At 39.0% G+C, this 13,137-nt stretch overlaps 1 pseudogene; it reads right to left on the bottom strand.

Annotated features, from left to right (window-relative positions):
* Positions 1-462: 462 nt before the first annotated feature.
* LOC129521325 (heterogeneous nuclear ribonucleoprotein A1-like) lies at positions 463-1,415 on the bottom strand (annotated as a pseudogene).
* Between the last annotated feature and the right edge of the window lie 11,722 nt (positions 1,416-13,137).

The following is a 13,137-nucleotide window of genomic DNA, read 5'->3' on the forward strand; positions in this document are numbered from 1 at the left end:
TTCTCCATCCTTTTACTTTAAATTTATATATGTCTCTATATTTAAGTTGGGTCTAATATTTTTGAACCATTCTGGTAATATCTGTCTTCTAATTGATGTATTGACATTTATTTTTTAATTATTTTTTAAAAGACACATTTATTCAGCATCATGATCAGACTATTACATTTAGCAATCAACAGCATGGGTACAAAAAACATCTACATTAAAATCCTTTGTTGGAATGCTTTACACTTTCCACAGAACAGAAACTAAAATAACCTGTTATACAATTAGTCACAAATACAGTCCTTGAGCTTTTTTGCTCATACACATGAGTATTGTCTAAAACATGTCTTCTTTGTAGCAGCTAGGCCCTGCCACCACTGTGCTTGGCTGAGTTCACAAATATGTTGTAACCTGTAGCTTCCCTGTCACTTCTCTGGCTCTCCTCTCCTGCTAAGCTTTGTCTCCTGGCAGTAATTAAAACCTTCTGTTACTGCCATAGCTGCTGCTGCTGCTGGAACCGCCATAGCCACCTTGGTTTCATGGTTTGGCAAAGAATTGGCTTCCACCACCATAGGGGCCAGAGTTTCTGCCTCCAAAATCTCCTCCTTGCATGGGTCCAAAAGTTGAGGATTGATTGTTGTAACTGCCAAAATCGTTATAGCTTCCGCCACCTCCAAAGTTGCTTCCATCTTTACCAAATCCATTATAGCCATCCACACTGCCACCATATCCACCACCATCTAGACTGCCACCTCGACCACAGAAGTTCCCTCCACAACCAAAGTTGTCATTCCCACCGAAACCACCTCCACAACCACCACCAAAGTTTCCAGAACCACTTCAGCCTCTTTGGCTGAATGAAGCACTAGCCATCTCTTGCTTCGATAGGACTTTCCTTATTTCACAGTTGTGGCCATTCACAGTATGGTATTTCTGAATGACAATCTTGTCTACAGAGTCATGGTCATCAATGTCACAAAAGCAGAACCTGTCTTTTTGCTACTGCCACGGTCAGTCATGATCTCAATCACTTCAATTTTCCCATACTGTTCAAAATAATCTCTTAGATTATGTTCTTCAGTGTCTTCTTTAATGCCACCAACAAAAATCTTTTTCACAGTTAAATGGGCACCAGGTCTTTGAGAATCTTCTCTTGAGCTAGCCCTCTTTGGTTCCACAACTCTTCCATTCACCTTGTGTGGCCTTGCATCCATGGCTGCATCCACCTCCACCACGGTGACATACGTGACAAACCCAAAGCCCCTGGAGCACTTGGTATTTGGATCTCTCATTACCACACAGTCTGTAAGTGTTCCCCATTGCTCAAAATGGCTCCTCAGACTCTCGTCAGTTGTTTCGAAGCTCAAACCTCCGATGAAGAGCTTCTGCAGCTGCTCAGGCTCTTTGGGAGACTCTGACTTAGACATGACAGCGGTGGGAGGGGAAACTTTAACGATGCTTACTCCGTGGGGTCCAGGGGCAGTAAGGAGTAATCTCTAACTGGTGTATTGACATTTAAAGCAAGCATTGAGATAGTTGGTAATATCTACTACATTTGTTACTGATTCCTATGTGTTGCCCTTGTTCTTTGTTATCTATTTTTTATCAACTTTTTTCCTGCCATTTGTCCTTTCTTGGAGCATTGTGTATGATTTCATTTTCTCTCCTGTCTAAGCATATCAATTATACTTTTTATTTTAAACATAGTTTAATGGTTGTCTAGACTTATTTGCAAAATACATTTACTGTTATGTATATAGCTCATTTATATAGTTCAAATATATATGTATCTATATTTGAATGCATTTGCTATTATCATTATTTCTCTTTCACTTTTGAAGGATACTTTTATAAGGTACAGAATTCTAGGCTGATGGTTTTTTTCCTGGTAACATTATAAATATTTTACTCTCTCTTTGCATGGTTTTTGAGAAGTAGGATGAAATTATTTTGTTTGTTTGCTTGTTTTACTAAAAAAAAAATGGGTTTATTCAGAATAACAAAATTGCAATCCTGGACAAGCAAGCTACGGCAAAACCATAGGCTTATGCCAGGATATAAACTGCTCTTTGCTCTCTGCAGGCAAGTTTTTGTTTTTTATGGTTTTTCCAAGATATTTTTTTTCTCATTCATTTTATGAAGGTTGAATATGACACGCCTTGGTATATTTTTTTTTTGGCTTTTATCTTGGCTGATTTTCTCTGAATTTCCTAATTTGTGGTCTGATGTGACTTGAGGGGAAAAATCTCACTCAGCATTGCTTCAAATATCACTTCTATTCTTTTTTTCTCTTCCTTCTGCTGGTATTCCCATTATGTGTATGTTATACCTTTTATAATTCTTCTATGGTTCTTGAATATTCTGTTTTCTTTCCAGTGATCTTTTTTCTCTTTGCTTTTCAATTTTGGAAGTAACTATTGTCATTTCCTCCAGTTAAGAGATTCTTTCCTTCACCATGTCCAGACTACTAAGGAAGCCATCAAAGGTGTCTTTTATTTCTGTTACAGTATTTAGTATTTCTTTTAGATTCTTTCTTAGAACCTCCATTTCTCTGTTTACATTAGCCACCTATTCTTTCATGTTGTCTATTTTTTCCACTAAGGCACTTAGCATATTAATCATAGATTTAAAATTCCTGGAATGACAATTCTAATATTCCTGTTAGATCTGATTGTGGTTCTAATGTTTGCTCTGTCTCTTCAAACTGTCTTTTTTCTCCTTTTAGTATGCCTTGTAATTTCTTATTGAAGAGTGTACAGGATGTACTGGATAAAAGAGACTGCAGTAAGTAGGCCTTTACTGATGGACGAATAATGGAAGGAGAGGAAGATATTCTATGATCCTATTAGTAGTCTCAATCTTTTTTGGGCATGTGCTTCTGGACTGTGAACTTCACAAGTAAATCTCAGGTATTTCCCCTTACTTAAGTGATGTAGGATGGCTACAGGGTGCTGGAGTTGGGTATTTCCCTTTCTGTAAATGGAAAACTAGAGCCAGTTGAGGTTGGGTATTTCCCTCTGCCTAGATTAGTTAGGCTCTGGTAAAATACAGCCTTTGTTAAGGCTCTTGAGGGCAGGTTTTGTTAAGAACAGAATGCTCTGGTGTATTTCAAAATGGTTCCTTTTCCCTCTCTGTTGCTGAAAGTATGGGGGGATTTTTCTCAAATATTTACTGTGAGAACTTGATAGAGCTATTGGAAGAGGTAAAATTCACAAAATTCCAAATTCCAAAATCACACAAATGTGGGTATTTGACTAGTCATCCTGGAGTTTTTTTAATTCTCAGAGTCATCCACACTGAGCTTCCAGCAATTCATCAAGAATAGTTCAGGTTTTAATTCCTGGCACTTGTTCCCGAGGAGTTTTGCTTGTAGGTTTCTGCTGCAGTAATTATGATTCTCTGTATCTGCTTGTCTGCCTCTCCAATATTGGGGTAGTTGTTTGCCTGTACCTTCACTTCTCTCACAGATAAAATAATTGGTTTTTTAGTTTATTTGACTTTTACTTCTTAGGACAGAGTGGCAACTTATAAGTTCCAGACTAGAAACTGGAAGTGTATTTGCTTTTTAAAATGAGTCCCTGTATTTTAAAGATACTTGTAAACTATTTATAGATGGAATGATATAATATCTGGGATGCTTCAAAATGATCTGAGAGGAGAGAGGATGCAGGTGAAACAATATTGGCCATGAGTTGATTATCATTGAGTTGGGTGATGGTATCGTACTCTGGTGCTCAGTATATTATTCTCTATGCTATTGTACATGTTTTCAATTTTTCACAGTTTTTAAAAAAGATTTATTTATTTATTATTTGAGAGAGAGAGAGAGAGAGAAAGCATGTACATGATGGAGGAGGGGAGAGGCAGAGGGAGAGGGAGAGAGGATCCCAAGCAGACTCCCTGCTGAGTGCAGACCTCAACATGGATCTCAATCCTATGACCCTGGAATTATGACTTGATGTGAAATCAAGAGTCAGACCCTTAACCAATTGAGCCACCCAAATGCCTGTCTTTTTTTTTTTTCACAATTTTTAATGTGTCCTCTTTTTCACTCCATGAAATTCCACTAGCTCCACCTCTCCAATAGCCAAGCCTTTCTTCCCCTTCCTCCCTTTCTTTCCTCTCATCCTTTTCTCCAAATACCTTATAAATGTTAAACACAGCTAATGGATATCCTAAGAGAAAGAAAAATAAATATGTCTTACAAGTATTTCCTAACCTTTGGTCCTTTACATTTCTTTATCTTGAATATACCATTCTACTATTCTCCTTAAAATTTTCTCTTAAATCAGGTTTTTCTTTACTTTGCCTTAAGAATATTATCTATGAAATCAAAATGATAGAGTTTGTAGCAACATTTTAATGCACATAAAAATAAATCTTTAACCTGCTGTAGGTTCACAACCTTCTTGGAAGATTTCCTGGGGTAATCTAAAATCTGCCTCCACATGCAGAGAGCAAAAAGAGGCAAGCCACTCCAGGCTGGTAGGTGGCAATCTCAATAAGAGCAAAAGGAACTTACATAGGAGGCTTGTCTTGTTCAACAGTAAGATGAGTGGATCTCTGCACCCACCCTCCAAATCTTGAGAATTCCTAGAGTGTCTAATTGGGCTCAGTCATGTATACTGTGCAGATATTTTTGGCCTCACACCACTAATTCAAGGCTATGTCCTTGGAGCAGCTTCTGGGCAGGTAAGGCAAGCAGAACCCACATTCCAAAGTGGCAGTCATTTATGTTTTTTTTTATCATGTTCCCCAACACCAGTAAAATAAAATTGGTTCATGTACCCCTTTATTATTTTAAAGATTTTATTTATGTGAGAGAAAGAGAGAGAGAGAGGAAGAACACAGAGAGTTCCACACAACTATGAATATCACCTACTTATAATAATTCTTGCTAAAACAGTATTAAGAATTATTATTCAGGATGGCTTGGTGGTTCAGTTAGGCATATGACTCTTGATTTTGGCTCAGATCATGATCTCAGGGTCATGATATCAAGCCCCACATTGAGCTCCGATAGGGAGCTGTCTTAAGATTCTCTCTCTCCCTCTTCCTCTGCCCCTCCCCTGCTCACACTCTAAATAAATAAATAAATAAATAAATAAATAAATAAATAAATAAAATCTTCAAAAGAAAAACAATTGTCTATCTCCCTCTCCCTTTGCTCCTCTTCCCCCTTAAAAAAAAAAAAAAAAAAGAATTATTAGCAGTGGGGTGCCTGGCTCAGTCCAAAGAGCATACAACTCTTGGTCTCTGGGTCATGAGTTAGAGCCCCAAGCTGGGTGTAGAAGTTACTAAATAAAATAAATAAACTTTATAGAAAATTATTAGGAGTAAAAATAATTAAAAATAATAACAATTGGGGCTTCGCAGAGATAGACCTCCATGGCATTTCTTTCTTTATTTATTTTTAAAAGACTTTATTTGATAGAAATAGAGCTCATACTCGCATGAGTTGGGGTAGGGATGGAGAGAGAGGAAGAAGGAAACTCTCCACTGAGCAGAAAGCCCAATGCAGGGCTTGATCCCAGGACCCTGAGATCATGATCTGAGCTGAAGGCAGACACTTAACCAACTGAGCCACCCAGGTGCCCCTCATGTACCTCTTTAAATCAATATACATTTGCATATTGTATATTATTAAGTCAATATACATTTAAATCAATATGCAGTGCTATGCTCTGGGAAATACTACACTAGCTCAAGTGATGGTCACAATCATGGAGAGAGGTACATGAATACCCCCAGAGCACCCTCAAAAATGTTAGTTATTTGATTTGATACCTCACTATTCCTGCTAACATTTGGAAGATGACTAAGTGGCAGAATTAGAATCTTCCCTTCTTCAATGTGGCAATTTTTCTTAAACCTGAATTTCCATGAGAAATTGCACCCGCTTTATTATTTTTTTTGCACCCACTTTATTATTCAAATTTCCAATAGTTTCAGAGAATTCAACTGTTGTCCCAACCGCCCATCAGAAGAAGAAGGTATAAATCCACATTTGTTTCTTGAGAGATGCTTCAGAACACCAGCTAAAAGAGAGAGCTCCTGTTTTGGATATACTTTATTTTTAATTTATCTGAGTAGGGAACTCTGAATGAATTGATCACAGAAGATGGTATTTTGTTTCTGAATGCAGTCATGTAAAAATCAATGTACATATAAATGTGGCAAACCATTTCAACTGTACCTAGAGTTTGGTTTCTCTTTTATCTCTTAGATTGAGTTTTCTCTCATTGGATCAGTGCCTTAGAGACCGTGAGTTGGGGGCGGGTCAGATAGAAGAAAGTCGTTTCAGCTTTGATTAAATCTTATAGAACTTGAAAAATGACAATTCTTTGCGGGGTTTTTGTTGTTGTTTATAATGCAACAGGACCAGTCACTAAGTGATTTTAAGAAAACAAATGCTCCACTAAATTGATCAGATACTACCACCACCATTAAAATCTGAGCATTTATGGCTGGAACCCAGCAAAATCCATGAAATCCGTGTGAGGAAATGCTTTTGAAAATTGAATGACTCTTGAATACTGGAACTTTATAAAAAGCAACCAAGACAACCTCTATAAATGCACCAGGCTTTTAAATTAGCCTTAAAATAATGAATGTCAATTTTCAACATTTTAAGGGCATTTTATATCGAAGAATGTGATGAATGTTGCAATATCACTTTTTACTCTGGTGCAAAAAAATATTATTCTCAGTAGACATCGCAACATAAAACAAAAATGCTTTTATTACCAGTAGCAATGATGTGACAAGCCTGATAAATGTAAGTTTAAGATTCCTTTGGGTTTTGGCATCCCTTCACACTTATTTTCAAGTTACTAACAGATTCTGTAGGTTTGACTAGCCATCATTTAAGAATGTCATTTAGTCTAAAGTGACAGAAAAGTAAAGTGTTCTTAAATGCCCAATTTTTCTCTTTTCCCTGACCAAGTTGCTAATGACTAAAAGTAATATATTTTATTCATGTTGTCTGAGTGATGAAATGGTCATTGCAAAATGATGAATATCAAACAGAGATGTTTTCATTTAACACTCTTCAGAAAAACTTTAACAGGAACCTGGCTGCCCTGTTTTGCTTGTCTTTGTTTTTGTTTTAAAGAGACTTGGATTGACAGATAAATTCTTCCAAGTGAATAGGGCTTAAATGTCTCTCCTGCAAAACCTAGCTGTTAGAGGAGGTCTGCTTCAAATGGGTTGGTTTACAGGCTAATTAGTGCATTGGAGACCAAACAGGGTTCTACTGTTTTCTCTTATACTATGCAAGTTCCTCAAATGGTGACAGTTGGCTACCTACATGTAAATAGCTAATGACAAAATGATCCATTGCTTTCCAAGCAGCATTTTCTCTGAAAGTTATGTGATAATATTTGAAAAGTCACATAATAGCCACATTAGGGATCTCTGGGCTCGTTACCATGAATTTTGAAATGTAAATAACTAGCTCAGGTCCCCCAGGGTGTCTTAGAGGTTGAAATTTAACTAGCTCTTAATATTTTCACTTGCCATTTGGAAAAATAAAACTTTTTTCTTTACACACAATTCCAAGGGAACATTAAACATCCCCAAACTTTTATAAAACAATGCTTATCAATGCTGAACTTTTCATTTATTCATTTTTTCATTTATTAATATATTCCAAGAAAACATTTTTTTTTTTTTTTTTTTTTTAGTTTCAACTGTATGCCAGATACTGCATTATACACAGCAAGAACAATGGTGAACAAGGCAGAGAGATCTCCTCTCCTACAATGACTATACCTAGGGGAATTTAGTGAGCAATAAATAAAGCAGATCATATAGTGATAGAGTGGTTAAAAGACATAGAAGGATAGGGTGCTATTTTAAATGGAAGAGTAAGCAAAGGAATCAATGCCCCTGAGCAGTGATACTCAAAATGTGTTCCCTAGATGGGCAGCATCTGCATCATCTGAAATCATGATGGAAAGGCAAGTTCTGGGGCCCCACCCTTGACCTAATGAATCAGAAACTCTAGAGGTCAGCCCAAGTGTTTTGTTTTCACCATCCTGCCCCCAAGAGATTCTGATGCACTCTTGAAATTTGGGTGGGTCCAGTGATCTCATTTTTAACAAACCCTCCAGGAGATTCTGCAGCACCTTTGCACCTTGAACTTCTGATGATTCTGAAGTAATAGTGTACCCTCTCTTCACCACACAACTGCCCCCCATCTCCAAGTTATTTCCCATTTCTTTGCTCTTCAAAGAGAGTTTAATTATTTTTCTCATACCCTTTCTTAATTCTACTTCAATCAAGTTTATATTTATATCACTGCACCAAAACTGCTCATGCCAACATCACAATGACCTCACTTGGCTAAATCCAAGGACTTTCAGTCTTTGTCTTACCTGAATTATTCACAGCATTTGACACAATTGACCAATCTTCCTTTTTGAAGCTTTTCCTTCCCTTGGCAGGCCCCTACCTTACTAATGATTCTTCCTATTGGCTTCCCTTTATCTACACCACTCATGAATTGCAGTACCTCAGACCTTACATCTAGGACCTTTTCATAAGTGATCTCATTTAGTTTTTAATGGATTTAAATAGCATCTATACATTTTCAATTCCCCAAATTAGATTTTTATCTTTGACTTTTTCCATAAAACTAAGAATTCCACTTTCTTATAAATGTCTAATAAACTTCTTAAATGTAGCAAGACCTTAATAGAACTTCTTTTTTTTTAAGATTTTATTTATCCATTCATGAGAGACAGAGAGACAGAGAGAGAGAGAGAGAGAGAGATGCAGAGACACAGGCAGAGGGAGAAGCAGGCTCCATGCAGGGAGCCCAAAGTGGGACTTGACTCCAGGGTCTCCAGGACCAGGCCCTGGGCCGAAGGCCATGCTAAACCGCTGAGCCACCCGGGCTGTCCCTTAATAGAACTTCTGATTCTCACCCTGAAACTTGCTTCTCCATCTCCATAAATGACAACCCCACCTTCTGAACTGCCCTGGCCTCAAATCTTGGAGACAATCTTGAGTCTTCCTTTATTTTTTATACAATATCCAATCTTCCAATATATGCCTCCTGTTGGCCTTCCCCTCAAAATTTATCTAGCATCCCAGTTCTTATGACCACCATCACTACTACCATTCTGGCTCAAGTCACCATCATGTCTCACTTAGATAATTGCTCTAGCATCTGAATGGGTGTTTCTGCTCTCACACTTGCTCCCTACAGTCTATTTTCCATAGGAAGAATCATCCATTTCACTCAAAGAAAAAGTGTTTTTACAATAAACTACAAAGCCACACATGGTCTGAACCCCTGCTTACCTCTCAGAGCTTCTCTTCTACCACCCTCTCTCTTGCTCCCTCTACTCCATTCATTTAGCATCCTAGCTTTCCTTGAACAAAATAGGCATAGCCCTGCCTCATAGCCTTTGCATTTGCTTTTCCAACTGCTTAGAGTGCTCTTCCTCCAAATATTCTCATGGTTCACCTTTGATTCTTTCAGGGTCTGCTCAAATGTCTTCTTAGCAGTGGCATATACTCTATTTTACTTATCTCTTTACTTTGATAGAATGGAGCACCCTCTGAGATACTATATATATGATTATTGATTATTTAGGTGATTTGTCTATTGTTTATCTCCCCTCACTAGAACTGAGGTCAGAGACTGTCAGTCTTTTTCATTGCTTTATCTCTCGTGTCTCAAACAGCCAAGCACATAGCAAGCCTTTCAGGAAATACTTAAAGAAAGAATTAATTTAATGCTTCAGGTCATAGATCAAATACCCACCTCCTCAGGATGGATTAATTCATCTAAAATGCCCTTCTACACTCCTACTCTCTGGCCTATTACTCTGTTTTTTTTTTTTTTCCTCTATGTGATTGTACAGATCTGTGCTATCTCACTAATATGTTATTTATTTGTGTATAATGTCGTCCTACCAAACACCTTAGATTACACACCCCATGGGAGCCAGGATCTCATCTATCCTTGTGATGCTAACAGACTGAGGCACCTCAAATATTTTTCAAACAAGTGTGGAAAGACATAAGGAGCTTTCTCTATGCTCTCTTAACATTACCCTATTTAGTTAATCCTCCTATCACATCTCTGATATATGATGTCATCTCCATTCTATTTATGAGAATACCAGAGCATGGGAGGTCTAATAGTTTGCTCAAAGTCACTTAGAAAGAAATCACAAAACCCAGGTCAAGATCTAAAATCCATCCTCTTTCCAAGCCATTCCTTTATAGTGAAACCAGCCACAGGGACAGTAGGGTCTTTTGACATAATACCCTAATTTAAGGAAGAAGATATTTTGTCTAAGGTATAAATAATCAATAATGTCTTTATGGCTACTCCCCCCTATTACTTTATTGTTACTTTAAAAGAGGATTTCACATTTTAACCCAAGTGAATAATAAAGATATTGAGACCCATGAGAGGAAAACATTTTGGAAAATAAGGTTTTCATTTTTTTATGACTCCAAAATGGTAGCTAATTTTTTTTGGTCTACATCTAGGGGATGGTATAGGAGGAGTATTGAATTTGGAGTCCAGGTCTACCATAAATTAGACTTTGAGAAGAATCATATCACCTCCCTGAGTGGCAATTTTCTCATCTAAAAGGTGAAGATAACACCTACTTTGAAGATCCACAGAGATAAGAGCACTAACAAAGTCCATCAAATTGTCTGTTGTCACTTTGATGTCATTGCCATCCCTTCTGGGATGTCTTCTCCATTGCACAGAAGAAGCCAGAACAATTGCCCAAATCTGTTTCTCAGAACACCTTCCAGTTGGCTTCTGCCAGGAAGAATCAATTGTAGAAGATGTGGGGAACAGAAGGGAAAAGCAGTGAATTGCCGTGAAGAGGCCTTATGACAGATGTGATGTTGGTGGCAGCCTCCGAGTAAACTCTCAGCATCACTTACTTCACTGCTGCAGGACTCCAGGGTTCCCCCTTGGTATGGCAGGCTGAGCAGCTCAGCGGGGCTGTCTGGGGCACCTGGGTGGCTCTGATCATTAAGCGTCTGCCTTCGGCTCAGGTCATAATCCCAGGGTCCTAGGATGGATTCTGTGGTGGAATCTGCTCAGTGGGGAGTCTGTTTCTCTCTCTCCCGCTGGCCTCAACCCTGTTCATGCACACAGGTGTGCTCACTCTCTGTCTCTGTTTCTCAAATAAATAAAATCTTTTAAAACCTTAATTTTAAACAAAATGGCTTTCCTGACCTTTCCTCCCTCACACTTGCCAAAAATTACACAAACCTGTATTCCTCTGAATTCAGTCTTTTTATGCCAGAATACATGGAATGATTTCTGTTTACCCATTAAAACCCTGAATCCTAAACAACGTATGCCTATTGAGCAGGTCCTGGTCCAGCAAAGAGCTATGTTTTCAGGTGCACCATCTCCTCGAGTTCCCGCAGTGGCCAGTGGCCCTGTGAGGTTGATGCTGTTATTAAATCCTTTTAACCCACGAGAAACTGAGGCTTAAAGAGATAAATTGTACTTGATTCATAAGCACCAGAGTGGAGATGAGGTAAATGTTTTGTCAGTTCAGGCTGCTATAATAAAGAGCCATAGGCTTGGTGGCTCAAACAACATAATTGTATTTCTCATGGTTCTGGAGGCTGACGTCCAAGATCAGAATTGCCAGCATGGTCGGATTCTGATGAGGCTACTCTTCTGAGATGCAGACCACTGACTTCTCATTGTGTCCTCACACGGTGGACAGAGAGCAGGAGCAAGAGCTCTCTGGAGTTCCTTTGATGAGGGCATGAATCCCATTCATGAGGGCTCCACCCTCCTGACCTAATCACTTCCCAAAGCCTCACCTCCTAATACAATCGCACTGAGTGTTAAGATTTCAAGAGATTAACTTGGGGGATGGGAGGGGACACAGACATATAATCCATAATAATAAGAGAGCATGTTATGAATGGAAAAGCACTGTGCAGTAAAGATGCACGGCTCTATATTCTTCCCCAGCAGGGTTTCCCACAAGCATGAGAACAAACCCCTCCTTTTTCCTTTTGGGTCCAAGGTCCTCAAAGTTCCTCCATTCCAGAGTTTTTCAATCCTGACACTTTTTACATTTTGGGTGGGATAATTCTCTGCCTGTGGGGAGGAGGAGGCTGTCCTGAGCACTGGAGAATGTTTCGCAGCAATCCCTGGCCTCTACCTACTAGACACCAGAAGCACCCCCCACAGTTATGACAACGAAAAATGCCTCCGGGCATTGTCAACTATCCCCTGAGAGGTAAAATACACCCTGGAAGCATCCCCCTTTTCCAACCATAATATTCTGGAGCTGTATTGGGCATATATTTCACCTCCAGTAGAACACCCTCATTAGGTTTCTGTGCTAACAGCAGACAGGCTCTGCTGGCAAGTGCATGCTTTCACAAAACCTGAAAAAGAAGACACAGAGTGTTGTCTTTAGTATACCATTTGGTTTACAAACATTAAAACCTACCTGCAGCAAAATATATGAAAAGACGCTCAACAACCTGTTCACATTCATTGTATCAGGGATGTAGGTTGGAATAAGAGCAGGAGAGCTGAGGAGCACTTTTAAATGTGTTCCTGCTGTGGTGTGACTTATGAGAATGAGTCAAACTTTTCCAAATAGTATTTCAAAATAGTTTTATTGATTACGATTAAACAGGCAGTAAAAATGAGAGCAAGCAGTATGTGCAGAACCTAAGCGAGACACGGTGAAAGAGATCAAGATGAAAGACATAAAGTCCCTGCCCAAAGCCCCCAGTCCTCTCTGGAAAGATCAAGAGAGTGTTCTGGAATGTTCTTGAGTGCTGTTGGATGGGTGCTTAAAGCCCTAATACAGAACAGCAAGAGAGAACAACTCTGAAGGCATCATTGCCCTGCATGACAGCAGCCCCCAGTCAACATCTTTGCTTGAATATCTGGTAATGAAGGGAGCAACCTGCAAGTTCCTGTAGCCCCAACAATAGGCAACAGGTCTTTTATTCTCCACATGCAAACTGCCTATGATCCTCTCTACCTATTCAGTCTCTACTTATTCAGCTCTCTACTCTCCTCCCGCAGAGCAAAGCAAGCTCTGCCCCAACAGAAAGAGAGAGAACTACTGATTGCTGGTGCTCCCTTATTCACTCAACACCAGCCACTACAGTGCTAAG

The sequence above is a fragment of the Nyctereutes procyonoides genome, unplaced genomic scaffold, assembly GCF_905146905.1.
Source record: "Nyctereutes procyonoides isolate TBG_1078 unplaced genomic scaffold, NYPRO_anot_genome, whole genome shotgun sequence".
In the NCBI taxonomy this organism is placed as follows: Eukaryota; Metazoa; Chordata; class Mammalia; order Carnivora; family Canidae; genus Nyctereutes; species Nyctereutes procyonoides.